Source organism: Marmota marmota, unplaced genomic scaffold, assembly GCF_001458135.2.
Source record: "Marmota marmota marmota unplaced genomic scaffold, marMar, whole genome shotgun sequence".
NCBI lineage: Eukaryota > Metazoa > Chordata > Mammalia > Rodentia > Sciuridae > Marmota > Marmota marmota.
In genome coordinates this window covers 4444101-4459055 of record NW_025999932.1, presented here as the reverse complement: position 1 = coordinate 4459055, position 14955 = coordinate 4444101, and the positions used below count along the sequence as shown (strand labels likewise).

Below are 14955 nucleotides of genomic sequence, written 5' to 3'. Positions count from 1 at the left end.
ATCCCCTGTGTGCCTTGAGAGACGCCGACCACTCCGTCTCTTCACCCACGTCTCATCAGGCGGTTTGATATCTTTAGCATCGACTGCCTTGGGGTCAGTTCCCATCACTTTTCCTCCTCCTCCTCCTCCTCCTCCTCCTCCTCCTCATCCTCCTCCTCCTTCTTCTAATGGGTACTAGGGATTAAACTCAGGGGCACTCAACCACCGAGCCACATCCCCAGCCCTATTGTGTATTTTATTTAGAGACAGGGTCTCACTGAGTTGCTTTGCACCTCACTTTTGCTGAGGCTGGCTTTGAACTCACGATCCTCCTGCGTCAGCTTCTGCAGCCTCTGGGATGACAAGCCTGCACCATTGCACTTGACACATTCACTGCATTTAAAAAGACTGAGTACAGAGGTGGGAGAGCAGACCAGGGTCAGTCTGGTCACAGAGGACCCAGTCCGGGATGGCTTCTGTCTCTACATAGCACGGTCCCATGAGCCCTGTTCTATGAGATGAGATTAGCCTAGATCCCCTGATTCTCTATCTTCTCTAAATCCTGTGAGCAAAAAATCACCACAAAATACTAAAGTCCATAGCTCTGTGAATGAGGAAGTCCAGACCAGGAGTCTCAACAAGAACAGTTTGCTGTTCCACCCACGTGACACCACTGTCCCTCCTGGACATGGCCTACCTCTCCACCCCGCTGCATGCCTTACTCTCTCTCCCTTTTCTGTCTCTCTTTCCTCTGATGAAGATGGCTGATTGTCACTTTCAGCCATCAGTCTGCAAGAGCGAAGGTTTGTGAAAAGATCAGATTTCATGTTAAGGTCATTTTATTCTATCTGTAACATCACCTTGGACTCTGGTTTCTAGTTTGAGAGTGACACAGAACATCGACTGGGTATAAAAGAAAACACATGCTAGTGTCTTTGGAAAGAGGTGCCCATGTGTGCGCACGGAGGTTTAACACGTTCAGTTTCAATTGTGATGGAGAGCACCAGCATAAATTAAATAGTGGCGGGATCCAACCTGTTTCAGGTCCCCTTCCTACTTGAATCAGGATTTGAGCCTGCCACCCACCATGCTCTTCATGCTTCCCGATGAAAGCGAATCTCTCTGGCAGGTCTCATCATTGCAGACAATGAATATGGTCTTGTTACACCAGATTCAAATGTGCGAAAAAGCTCCATTTCAGAGAAGAAACACTGAATTAGTAATGTGTGCACATTCACTAACATCCTTCCTTTCTGCTTTTAAAATTCTTAGTAGTGAAACAATCATTATCCCAAAGAAGAGAGAGTTTTCCTTTTCCTCTTCTCTTGAGAATTCTTTACTGGGCTACATTCACAGCATATTAGGTATCAGGAATTCTAAAAAGTGCTAAGCAGTGCAGAATGCAGAAAAGACTGATGCGGAATAGACCAACTACTGCACGGCACGAAGCCCTGCATGTGGGTCACCTCTATGTGGGTCACAAAAAGGAAGGGCTAATTGTCTGGCTGATTCGGGGAAGGCCTCTTCATCTGGATATTTCAGAATTGGGCGGCATAAGCCAGGCAAAGGGTGGGAAAAACATTCTAGGGAGAAAGGATGCCTACACAATAGAGGGAGGTCTGAATGGGGGTGTCACATATTAAAAACGATGCATGAGGAGGAGTGTGCAAGTTCAGGGGTGTGGAAATAAGCATTCCCAGGCTCGGTGGGGATTGTCTTGCCGGTTGTAAGACAATGGAAGACTTCAAGTGTCACTGCTAATTCCTTTATCGATGCACATTCCTGGGCTACGATCTTTCCATCTCTGTTCACTTAAAAGTCTCCCATTGATCTCATCAAGACCTAAATTTTGACAGATCCAAGTAGAGTTGCTGCTGTAGCCTTCCAGGTGCTTGTCCCCTCATACTTGGGTGATCCTTCTCCAGACCCTGGAACTGAAAATCTGGGTCTCTGACTCCTTCCACTTATTGGCTCTTTTTTTTTTTTAATTTTTTTTTACACATCCCACCAACTTTTCTTTTCAAGCACATCCTAAATCAGTCAATTTGCAAACCTTGTAATTCTTTCCACCCTAGCACAGTCGCTCCCAACTGGGTGCTTCTACATCAGTCATGCCTGTTGAGTTGAGTTGGGCGAGTCCTTAGGTTCTTATAACTTTTCAGTTCACTTGACATTCCAACAGAGTAATTTTCATCCTTTTCTGTGATGTTTTCACCCACCATATACATTTTCCTCCGCTTACTTGAATGCAATGCATGTTTTGAAGTCTACTGTAGAACTTCTTCTGTTCTCTTCCAAAACCACCTTAGCCCAGGGAAACATTCTGACTTTGAATTTATACTCATCATACATTTCCTTCACACCTGTAATAAATGCAAAAATGTATGCTAACTATCAACTAGATTGCTACACCATTCTGACTTAGATCTGGTGGTTTTTATCTTTCTCAGTTCTGTAAAATTATCATATACCTCATACATATTTGCTTGTTGTCTAAATGTACCTGGATTCTGGGGGGGGAGGAAACAGGTGTGCAGGTATTTACAGCCATGCCATCTGTTAATAGTCATTGATTCAGAACTGATTTTTACTTCATTTCTTAAATAGGCTGCTTTGTATGTTCCCCAAACCAAAAATAAGCCTCTCCTTAAATTTTCCTCTTCCCCCATCTTCCCTATCTAAATCCTCAACCTATGATTTCTACCAAACTCCTTAAAGTCCATCTCTGTGGTCCAAGCCATCATTAGACATCCTGAATGGCTACAAAATTGTTCTCCAGGCTCCTGTGCTAACTCTCTGTCCTGACGTAGCTATTTCAACAGACATCTGTTTTGCCAGTGTTCACTCAGTATTTCCTGGGTGCTTACTCTGTGCCAGGCATTGTTTAGGTATTGGAGACAGAGCAAGGTGAAAAACCAAGTCTCTGATCTCATTTGAATTTTTTGACATATTCTACGATCTTTTTCTTTTCAAATAAGCCCTAAATCAGTGGATTTTCTTTCCTCTAGTTATTTCTACCCCAGCACAGAACCAGTTCCCTGCCAGGTGCGAGTCTCCTGGGTTAAATGCACTAATGCTTCACTGCACCCCACAGGGCCCTGGGTGCTCTTCCTGCCTTGCCCAGAAGCGGCGGCTCCCCCTCCAGGCCTCCCACATGCTACTTTGGCCTCCCACCCCAAGACTGCTTGGCCCTCAGGGCTGTTGTCCCTGCCTTCTCATCACCTGCCACATTTGCCTCTGTTCTGTGTACTTGATTCTTTATGTCATCCATTTCCCGGTTGTAATGACACCTCTCCAAGCAGATCTCTCAGATTCAGTCCTTCCCAGCCCCTCTGGATCACAGCCTCTCCCTCCCGCTGTCTTTTCTCTTTTACTGCCCCAGTATTTCACTGCTGTGTATCTTCACTTAAGAACATCAGTGGATTAAGCTGCTAGAAACAATGATGTAGCCACATCACTGTAGTACGCTGATTTTAAGCCCCTTGGGTATAGACCAAGGAGTAGAATAGCTGGGTCAAATGGTGGTTCCATCCCAAGTTTTCTAAGGAATCCCCATACTGCTTTCCTAATTGGTTATACCAATTAGCAGTCCCACCAGCACTGTATGAGTGTGCCCTTTCCCCCACATCCTCGCCGGCATTTATTGTTGTCTGTATTCTTGATAACTGCCATTCTGACTGGCATGAGATGAAATCTTAGAGTAGTTTTGATTTGCATATATCTAAACTGTGGAAGTAACCTACATGCCCTTCAACAGATGAATGGATAAAGAAACTGTGGTATATATACACAATGGACTATTACTCAGCATTAAAAGAAGATAAAATTGTGGCATTTGCAGGCAAATGGATGGAGTTGGAGGATATCATGTTAAGTGAAGTAAGCTAATCCCCCACAAAATAAAGGCAGAATGTTCTCTCTGATAAGTGGATGGTGATCCAAATGGAAGAACTTTGATGGGGCAAAGGGGGAGAACGGGAGGGAGGGGGCATGGGGGCTGGAAAGATGGTGAAATGAGATGGACATCATTACCCTAGGTACATTATGACTGCACATACGGTGCAACACTACACTGTGTACAACCAGAGAAATGTAAAGTTGTGCAGCAATTGGGTGCAATGAATCAAAATGCATTCTGCTATCATATATACCTAATTAAAAAAAGAAAAAGAACATTGGTGGCATGACAGAGGGACTTTACCTGCTTGTTGCTATATTTCTGTGGCCTGAAATTATGTCTGACAGATGGAAGGTAATTCAGTAAATAATCACCTAATAAATAAAACTGGACGCACTGTTCTTGTGGGGGATCGGGTTTAATTCACACACAGCTCCTCTTCCTGAACTTAAAAAAGCACTCTAGCAACAGGGAGAAGGCACCCTGGGGGTTTGACCCCTGGTGAAGGGCAGTTTGAAGGCCATTCAGGAGTCCAAAATATGTAGCAGAGGAACAAACGGAGAGAAGTGTGGCCCTTCCCTGCACCAACCCCAACATGAGCCAGAAGAGACACAAAATGCACTGGAAATCAGAGAAAAATGGCCACAGCATGGTGGGACCAGATGAGGGTGACATGAAAGGCTCTGTCTGTAAAAACCAAAGGAGGAAGTGATGTTTTCCAAGGGAAGCAGGGTGCAGCTACTGCTGTGCCCAGGGCTCCTCTGCATTCCTGGAGGCATTTCAGTTAGGCCAAGTTGGCTCACCACTGTTTCGGGATGGTGTTTGTCAAAGGCAGGGTAATTGCTGCATCATTGTTTCTTCTTGATATTGAATATGAACATATGATATATTTTTATAAAAAAGCAGCAAAACAATTAAAGACTTAGAAGAGGGGCACCGAATTCACAAGCAAAGCTCTGACACTTGGTCTGTTACTTTGTCAGCTAATTCAAACCTCGTGAGCTTCCCACTTGGCACTTACGTTGACCACCGTATATACGTCTTGGAGGCTTAATGTTGCACTTAACCAGTCTGTCCAGAATCAAGCAATCACACCGTGTCAACACACTTTAAAAGGCAGTGCTCTTGCTAATTTAATTAAAAACCAACACCTAAATCCTTGTGTAATACAAAAATCTTGTGTAGAGAGACAGATACCCAAACTATGAACAAAGGAAGTAGACGATAATTCACTTAGACCAAGGCTTTAACAAGACAAAATGAATATTCATTTCTATAAATATCTGAATAACAGAGGCATCCATGCAGGGGCCCTTCTACACAGCACCCTTGGGTCCCATCAGTGGACTTCATTTATAAGCAAAATGCACCCATTTCCCCGGCCCATACCAGCTCAGAGCCTCATCAATTCACAGGTAGCTCCCGTGTTCTCAGGGACTGTTCCCGGCCATCTTCTCAGGCAGTCTGTGAGGATGGTCCTTTCTTTGATATAACAGCCCCACTCCCATGGACATTTATTTCTCTTGTGACTTACTTTCTGCTATGCAATGTCAAAGCTTTTTTCTAGAAACCTCAGTGTTTCATCTCGACAATTTTTGAACTCTCTAATGTCACAGGTTGCTTAGCCCAAAACCCTGGATCTGGAATAAATCTACATTGCATAAGAAATTAAAAATATAAGAACAATTTTGTTGAGTGATGGTGATTAAAGTCACTAAAAATGACATGAATCCTTGAGAAACAGAATCATTTCCAAAGGCATTAAGGCCCTGTCATGAATGGATACTAAGACACACGGGGCCTGGATGAGACAAGGGTCCTGATTGGTAGAGAGGACATGACACCCGGGGAACACACGGACACCATAGAGCATGACAAGCTGGACAGTGAGTCTGGGAACACGGTGCTGGGAAGGGCCCTGTGCTGCCAGCTGAGCAGGAGAGGATCCAGACAGGCACAGCCCGAAGCCTGGGAGCCGTCCCCACCAGAGCCGTCAGGACCCAGCGAAGCTGGCAACACCCTCAGCCAAGCACAGGAGGCAGGTGAGGAAGCACAGCTTGAACTCCACTGGTAAGAATGGACTTCAGCCTGTGACTGTAAGTTGTTTCTTCTTAAGTTTTTATTTAGGAAAAGAATCAAAATAAATTCCAAATGACATATGAAAAATATTTCTTTTATGTGTAAGCATATGTACGGGCCCCAAATGTGGAGAAGTTCATATTTAAGAAGAAAGAATCCAAACAGCAATACTTGGATTATGAGTTTCATACTTAAATAATAACAATAATAAAGCACTCCGTACCATGCAGCAGTCTGGAACCTTCTTCTGCCACCTAGGTGTCGCCACCGAGCGTCTGCCCCGGCCCTCCCTACACTGCTCTTCTGCTTGGGTTTTGCTGCCGGGAAATGCAAAGCCCTTCTGATCCCTGACACTCAGATGCCATTTGTTCCCCTCTCTGAAAGCTTTTAGAATCATCTTTTCATCATTAGTGGCTTGACAGTTCCCATAATGTATCTAGAGTAGAAGCGTCTTCATCATTTCCAGGGACATTTCTAGGACTGCATCATTGTGATTTTCTCCCTCTTATCTGTGTCTCCTTTACAGAATCACCCAGTCTGTGATATAGAAGGAAATCAAGATTCCAGATTCAATTTAGAAAGCAGACATGTACATTGTACAGCATTTATAAAACAGAACATCTGTTCCTACAAATATGCGCTTTGTCTCCTTTTTACAACATGTAGGCATCTTTTTAAGAGTCACTCTGGTGACCCTTCTCAGCCTTTAGCGTCTCTGAAAGTATATGACCAAATGAATAAGTTTTCAAATACAGAATCAGTATTTTTACATCTCCAAATAAGAAAATCTTTACCAAGCTAATTTATATCAGGTCAATCATAAATCATGAAGTATAATTTGGTAAAGCACCCATGATCTCTGTTTCTGGGTAATCGATCCTTTGCATTGGTTGTGTGGCCAGTGATGATAAAATGCAGCCTGAGGTACCATGGAAAGGGAAAAGTTAAAGCAGTTCCTCGGACTTTAAGTTTAGTATGAAACCTTGATCCTTGGGGAAGAGACAGGCTGTCTGAGCCCTGGGCTGCCTGGGCTGGAGCAGGCAGGGAGGGGCAGGACTGCCCACAGGCTCTAACCTCAACAGGCCCCGCCTCTTCATCTGGTAGCACTGGAGCACACTGTGGGAACACTGGGACCCCAGGAAATTGCACAGAGTTCTGTGTGCACACACGTCGTACAGGGGTGCTAATATGTGGCTCCAACCTATATTCAAAGAGCCTGCGTCCCTCAGAGTTACTACCATTCATCAAAATGCCCAGGGAGCCTCCGGACCTGTGCACCCACAGGGCTTCCCCTCCAGGCAGTGCTTCCTGAGTCCCCTTCCTCCCTCACTCCAGGTTAGGGAGAGTGTTTCCTATGCCCCAGTCCCAAGAAGAAAACCTTCCTTCAGTCTTCATAGAGGAGTGTTCAACAAGACCTAACCACAAGGTGGGACACTGTGTTCAATTCAGAAAGGTCCCTTGTTGCTGAGTTGTAGAACATATGGTTATAATGCATAGAAAATTGTTTAAAAGTCAATTGTAAATTATTACCAATTATAAATTATCATAACCTATGGATTCTCCAATAAACAACTCTCCCTTTCCTGTTTTTGAAAAGACTAAATGCATTTTCTTGAATCAATGACACAGGAATAAGAGAGTCCAATAATCAGTTGTGAATACAAGGTTAATATGCATCATATATAAAAGAAAATTAGATATATACTATAGTTATATGAGTGCTTTAATAAGAACTGTGATTTGGGTGTGAGATTGTCTAACGTCAACAGTTGTAAGCCAGTAGAATCACAGAAATAGTTTAATGCATGGCTGTTTAAGCAAAGAAGCTATATCCTTCTACACCTTGGGTTTGCAAACCCCATCTTTGTCCGCAATCAATTCATACCTGCACTTTAACATCATAAATGAAACTTCAAAGAAGCAGCCATGAGTGCCCTGGATGGGGACATCATCAGTTAGAAAAGGCTCTAATGCTACTCCTTCTTACGTGCTCATTCCTTATCACTGCATTAAGTAACACTAAGCCAAAGGGTGGTGTTAGCTGAGCACCAGCTTCTAAGCTTGCTTGTTCTTTTTGCTTGTGACAGTGCATCAGCTCATTCTGACAGCAGGTCTCACTGTCGTTTCTGTGGCTGCTCCGTTGCAATTCTCAGTGTCACGTGATTCACCATGAGACGCCCACAGGTGGGGTGGCCCTTTCTTGCTCCCACGGGCCTCCTGATTTATTCCTCTGGACTTCTTCAGACCCTGTTTCTTTTACTCATTGCACTGTCACAATGACAATGACGAGGACAAGTATTATCATGTTTAGTACCACCACTATTTAATGTCAGCTACCACTTCTTGGGTAGTACTGACTGTACAGTGCTGGTTTTTAAAGATAACTTAAGAGCCAGGTGAGATGGTGCTTGTTTGTGACTCCATCGACTCAAGAGGTTGAGGCAGAAAGATTGGAAGGCCGAAGCCAGTCTTAGCAATTTAAGGAGACCTGCTCTCAAAACAAAAAACAAAAAAGGGCTAGGGGTGCAGTTCGGTGGTGGAACACCCCTTGGTTTAATCAGCAGTGAGATTAAATAAATTAGTAAACAAAATATACACAAATATAAATCCAATAATAAAGCATAATTGGTCCTGACTATGTCTTATAAGGAGAGATTATTCTCATTTTGTGGGTAATTAAAACAGAGGCCTGGAAAGATAAACCTATTGACTGTACATGCCCAGATAAAATGTGAGAAAACTAATTAAATTTCACTCTGACTTCAGAGGCTTAACTTTTCTATTCCATTAAAGCACCAGTCTCTTTTGAACAACACACCAAACATGGCTTTTGCATCTTTGCTTCCAACCCAGTGTTTTCTCCAAAAATAGATTCTTAATAATCATTGTTCAATAAACCAAATAAAGATTCACTTCTGCCTTTTTTTTTTAACCTGAAAACACAGGTAAATAAACCAGGGGAATTATTAGAACATGCCTTTAATCACAACCAGTCCATACCCTCCCAGCAGAGAGCAAACAAGAAATCCTCAGTAAGCCCAAGGGCCAAATAGGGAGAAGGAAACTCCAACCAGCCTTGGAAGAAGGGGCTTTGCCTGCCAGAGTGCACACCAATTAGTGTCTTTTTCTGAAGATTTCACAGAGGCAAAGGAAAGGCTTCTGTGTTTTCTTGGCTTAATGGAAAAAAAAATACATTATTGGACAGGAGTTCACAGATGAGGTGCAGCCTGTGTCTCTGCACCCCACCCTGGCCTCTGCCCTGCTCTGGGGAACCACCAACCACTGCCCATCACCTACTTCCTGCTGCAGCAGCCACGTAACCTGCCAGATGGCCGCTGCCATCTGCTCTTGGAGAGGAGTCAAGGACAGCAAATACCTCAGAGTCCAAAGCATCACTCTCTGGGTTTGTTTTTCTGCCATTACCACATACCAACCTCATGAGCACACTGAATGGCAAAATTAATTTAATCACCGGTTTCGCAGTCCTTTCTGCTGGGGAAAATCATCAATTCTCTGAAGTCTCACGCAAAGAGTGGATTTATTTACTTCTGACCATGTGTTTAGTGCTGGGACACTTTCACGTGACAGAGGTGGGATTCCAAGGTAGCGTTGTGAGACCTCTCATGTGGACCTGGAGGTCTGCAGGAAACCCTCCCCTCAGGGGGCCACGCACGAGGATGGCAGCAGAGCCTTCAGGTCACACCTACCAGCAACAAGCATCATGGGGAGGAAGGGGAAGGAGAAGAAGGGGATTCATGGCTCCCATGGCAAGAGAGCACAGCCATGAGGCACTGGCCAGCTCAGGTGGCTCAAAGACACGTCTGCCTCAAGTCACGCCCTCCGTTCCCTGTGGCGCCAAACACCAGACACTGGATTCAATGCGCTCTTAGAATACTACTCTTTGTCAAGTTGTTTTATGAGCTATTTAAATAAGTTGCTATATTTATTTAGGGGAGTAGCTACTCATCCTGTATTTTCAAATGGTAATCCTCCGAGATCACTCCTTTATTCAGAACTTCCCTGGGTTTTTGCTGGGGACAACTTTATAAAGTGTATCCAAGCCAACAGAACAGACACCTATGAGCACTGTGGCTCAAGGGCCACCAGGCAGCAAAATGCTTCTCCTTTTTATGTTCTGCTTTTCTCAGCATTCCTCATGGGTTCTCTGTGGGCTCTAAGATTTTTATACAGTGAAGAAAAATTGGATACAGATTAAAATGAATGAACAAAGGCATCATGGTAGGAGAATCGTTTGCCTTGATTAATCTACTATGCTAATGAGCTTCTACAAATTTATAACTTAGTTGTAGATTGGATAACTCTTATGAGTTTCTCCATTTGGAAAAAAAAATGTCTTAAGCTGTCATTCATTTTCAGACTTTGCTCATGAGTGCAGCTTTCTTTCCACATCTATGGAGGGTGGGTTTCAGGATCCCCCACAATCCACAGGTAATCATGTCCCTTAGAGTAGTGTTACACATGAGCTATACTTTCCTGTACTTCAAATCATCTCTAGATTAGTTATAACAGCTAATAAAATTTAAGCACTATAAATGTTTAGGAAACCATAACAAGAGGAAACGTCAGTACATCCTCCATACAGATGTAAAGTTTTCTTCAATGTTATGGACCCCCAGTTGGGTGACTCTATTTGATCCTTGCCTCAAGATGTGAATGGTACCACTCCTCAGGACTACATCTGGTATATCACGTAGCATCTGTTCAACTGAAGCTAATGAAAGTTAAAATGCTTCCGCAGGGGCTCTGAGGTTCTAGAGCCAGGAGGAACTGAGAGGGAGCACAGACCTGCTAGAGGCTTATACAAGTTTCTATGTAACACATGGATTTTCACAGTCATGTGTGGATTCTTTAGGAGCAAAGGCTTCAAACATCAGGCAGTGTGAAAATCAGTAACCAGACTCTTAAGAAATCAATTTACAACATGCAAAACACAATCACTGCTAAACTGTTTTTAAGGGCCGGTCGTCCCTCACTCAGCTGTTTTGTTTTTAACCTATGTTTCCCTGTAAAGAAAATAAAATCTAAAATACAAATGTCACTTTAGAGATTGTAATTCCCACCCAATGCTCAGTTCAATTTGTTTCACCAGCTGGGCGTAGTGATGCACCCCTATAATCCTACAGGCTCTAGAGGCTGAGGCAGGAGGATTGCAATTTTGAGGCTAGCCTCTGCAACTTAGCAAGGCCTTAAGCAACTTAGCAAGACCCTGTCTCAAAATTTATAAAGTGGGTAGGTATAGGGATGTGGCTCAGTGGTTTTGTGCCCTGGGCTCAATCTCTGTTAAAAAAAAAAAAAAATTGCCACCAGGCAGAGGGGAACAAGGAAAGGAGGGGATAGTAGAGAAAAGGGCAGCCAGTGTGACAAGGATCCATTCGCATCTCAAATGAAGAGGAAGAGTCTATCAGTATGAAAAAGAGTGAAAGAAATTTTGGGCTGAGATTCTTAACTCTTCTCAGCTTTGTCTAAGAACAAATGAGAGATGTATGCATGGATGCAGCCCTCTCATTATGACTTCTACGAGTGCTTTCATGAGCGTTACAGCGGTCCCCACTGTTACTTTCAGCTGGCTAGGGGAGAGCAGAAGAGAAGCCAAGCACAGGGCTCTGTTACCAGCTCAGCCTCACTGAACTACAAACCCCATGTTCCTCCCCTCCCAGGGCCTAGACAAGGAAAGGTGCTGAGTGCATGAACCACCGAGGAATGGAAGGGTGGCCAGCCGACCAAGACACTGTTGTACATTTTACCAAGAGATTTATTCCCAGAGACACATTCAGTTAAGCTAACACTGCCGGTCCATCAAGGGCTGTTTGCACAATTCTTGCACGAAGTGGGGACACTCGTGAACATCCTCCCTTACTCTTCCCCAATGATGACACCTGGGAGCCTGCAGAGGCACTGTCCACAGAAATTCCTATTGACTCACACACATCTTGGCTGAGAATGAGGCCCAAAGATGCTGCACAGAAATTAATTCATCAGCTAAGTAAGCAGCCCACGTTGCTTTAGGCAATTCTGAGTCTGTCTTGATGCAATGTAATTGCACATGGAATGTGGTGCAAGGTCTGCAGGCAAGGAGCTGAGGAACATGATCACGACAAGCAGAGACGTCTGTGCCCAAAAAACCTGCCCCAGGAAATGGAAACAGCAAGTGTGCCAGGGAAGCAGACAGGCCCCATGGAACTGGGCACAGAAAAGGCCTGAGGGGGAGACAGGATGGAGTCATCCTGGAACCACTGTGGCCATTTCCTTGTTTTGATGAGGGGTGTTGGTATTCATAAATCTGTCATGTGTGATGGGGGTACAGTGGCACATTCCTGTAACCCCAGTGACTTGGAGCCTGAAGCAGGAGGATCACAAGTTCCGAGCCAGCCCCAGCAACACAGTGAGACGCTCCCTTAATATAAAAACAAAAAAGGGTTGGGGATGTGACTTGGTGGTTAAGCACCCTTGAGTTCAATCCCTGTATTTACTTAAATACATAAATAAATAAATCTGTTATTTATGAATGGAAAAGGAAAAAAATAGTACAAGTAGATTTTACTTGACTTTTTCTTCTGGTATACCTTCTTTTAAATCTATATCTGCATAATTCTGACTACACAGAAAAAAGAAATACCCATTTGACTTTTGTCTTTTCTGAATGAGGAATACTCAGTACCATGTCAATGGTATCCTGCACGTGTATAGAACTGAATCAGTCATATTTGCCAGGAATAATACAAAAGAAAGAAGCCAAATCTTTGAAGGTACCCAGAGTATGTGAAACTCCACAAATAGCAATGTTGCAATTTGATGTCATTTTTAAGAAATACTTAAGCATTTAAAAATGCTGAAATGATCAACTTAATCAAAGGTTAACACACATTCTACCCAAAATAATTGAATTACAATTCATTCTAATTGGAAATTTGCCTAAAATATTCAGTACAGAGAATAGTAAACATGATACTGCCAAGATATTTTGGACCACAGTTTGTGTTCATCGTTTTTCTCAGTATCATGGGATAGTGTATATGACGCATCCTCAAGAAATCAATAGTCAAATGCCAAATTCATGAATTATACAAATTGTTGTTTATCTGTGTCTTTCCTTTTTCTGCCTTTCAACATTTTTATGAGTATTGGCTCACTAGAGTGGTTAGGAAAACCAAGAAGATAAATTTAAATGTTCTATTTTCACCACAATTAAAAATTTAGTTACTCTGCCAGGTCACAAGTGAAGCCAAAAGCAAATTCCAACTGTTTGAATTTTGGTATCTTTTTACTAAATAGGAGTTACTTACTTATGTAAAAAAAAAATTCACACAGAAAAACATTTGGTGGTTTTATAAGTTCACTGAATCATCATCATCAGTGGCATATTTAGTTAAGCTTTTAGAAGACTTAACTTTCATTTGATGAATTTGTTATTAATAGTCAAACAGGTATCTACAACTGGTGCATAAAGGTCCATTCAAGAGTTTTCCCCCTGTACACTAAGTTACATTAAGTTATGTTTGTCCCTGGCCAGTCCATTAATTGTATAAGAGCCCACCTGCTGATGCTCATTTTCAGAACGTCTCATATAAATTTTTCAGAATGATGTGTAATTAGGCTGCAATTGTGATACAACACATGGAAGTGTACTAATTCTGAAACATAGTGACAATGACACAATTAGATCCTGATTAAGGGTGTAAGGCACTAAACTAGGATTTTTTTTTTTTTTTTTTGATTGGCTGATGTTCGGAAAGTTTGCTAGAATCTTCTTTAATTGGCTGATTTGTGGAAATTCTCAGTGCTTAAATGTTGTGATTCACTTTCAACATTGACAAATAACTTGTGATGTCAGGCAGCATGACCTAACAGATAAGTATCCAAACGGCATTACCCTCCCCTCATCCAAAGGGAAGTGGTCAGTGGGCGGCTCAGAACTCACACCACTCTAGTAGATGAGGCTTTAGATTCTTTAATCTTATCTGAATGGGATTAGATTATGTTTCTACTCCTGTTCTTTGTTGTTAGGAAAGACACTAGAGATACATCAAGATTGTAATTACAAAAGTCACAGTACTATTTTGATAAATGTTCTTATCACACAAAAAATCCCATTAGACAGAAAATGTTTAATCTTTATTTGCCATGTAAAAATAAGTTGATTTAAAATGTTAAGTGAATAGTAATATTTTCATAAAATTATAACACTCAACATCTGGGATACAAGATGAGAATTTTACCTGTTTAAGTTATTCTTTTAAGAAACAAATGAGATCATTAACCTCTCAATTCCCCAAAAGTTTAGAGTAATTCCAGAAAAAAAAATGCAGCATTTGACATTTAGGATAATTACTATGTTGTTCGACATTTTATTGCCTCAAATATCATGTGCTAACAAGTTTGCTCATTGATTGAAAGAAAATAAAATTGTTTGAATGATAGATTATTCATTATATAAAGAGAAATCTTCATTTCTATTTATCATAAGAAGAAAAATGTCGTTTTGATTTATGACAGTATACAGTACAATGGAATATTTTGTGGTTTATTTGTGATTCTCTTGTTTTGTGGCTCTGGGTCTTAACCCTGGGCCTTGACCTTGGGCCTGGACCATGTTATGTGAGCATTCTACTCCTGAGTGGTGTCCCCAGTATCAGAAGGCTTTCTATACTTTTAGAATAAAGTGAAGGTTGCTCTTTAAAACAGAGGATACTTCTCAGAGATTACAACAGGCTTCCAATATCCCTAATTCCTGTCTTTATCCATTCGCTCATCTATCGTGTGTGAATTTGTCCAAGATGTCTTGGTAGCAGTGAGATTCACTTGAGGTTGTTTCAGTAGTGAGCTAAGCCAGCATGTGCTGTGTCGTTGTGGTAACTCCCAGGAAACCCAGTTCTTTCTGCATGTAGAGTTTGGGTAACCACCAAGTGCCCTGCTCCAACACAGTAGCCCACCCACCATGCTATCTTCTACCATGTGCCTGATTATAGACTGCTGAAATC

The 14955-nt window shown here is 42.4% G+C and overlaps 1 protein-coding gene and 1 long non-coding RNA gene across 4 annotated transcripts in view; both read right to left on the bottom strand.

The window, feature by feature from the left end:
* Nalf1 (NALCN channel auxiliary factor 1) overlaps positions 1-14955 on the bottom strand; it is a 566094-nt gene that overhangs the window by 309997 nt on the left and 241142 nt on the right. The gene's annotated exons all lie outside the window — the stretch shown is intronic.
* LOC125616037 lies at positions 230-12219 on the bottom strand. The gene is made up of 3 exons (XR_007346649.1): positions 12209-12219; positions 5674-5678; positions 230-346 (listed from the first exon to the last, which is right to left on the bottom strand). It is a non-coding gene; the product is annotated as an uncharacterized LOC125616037 (long non-coding RNA).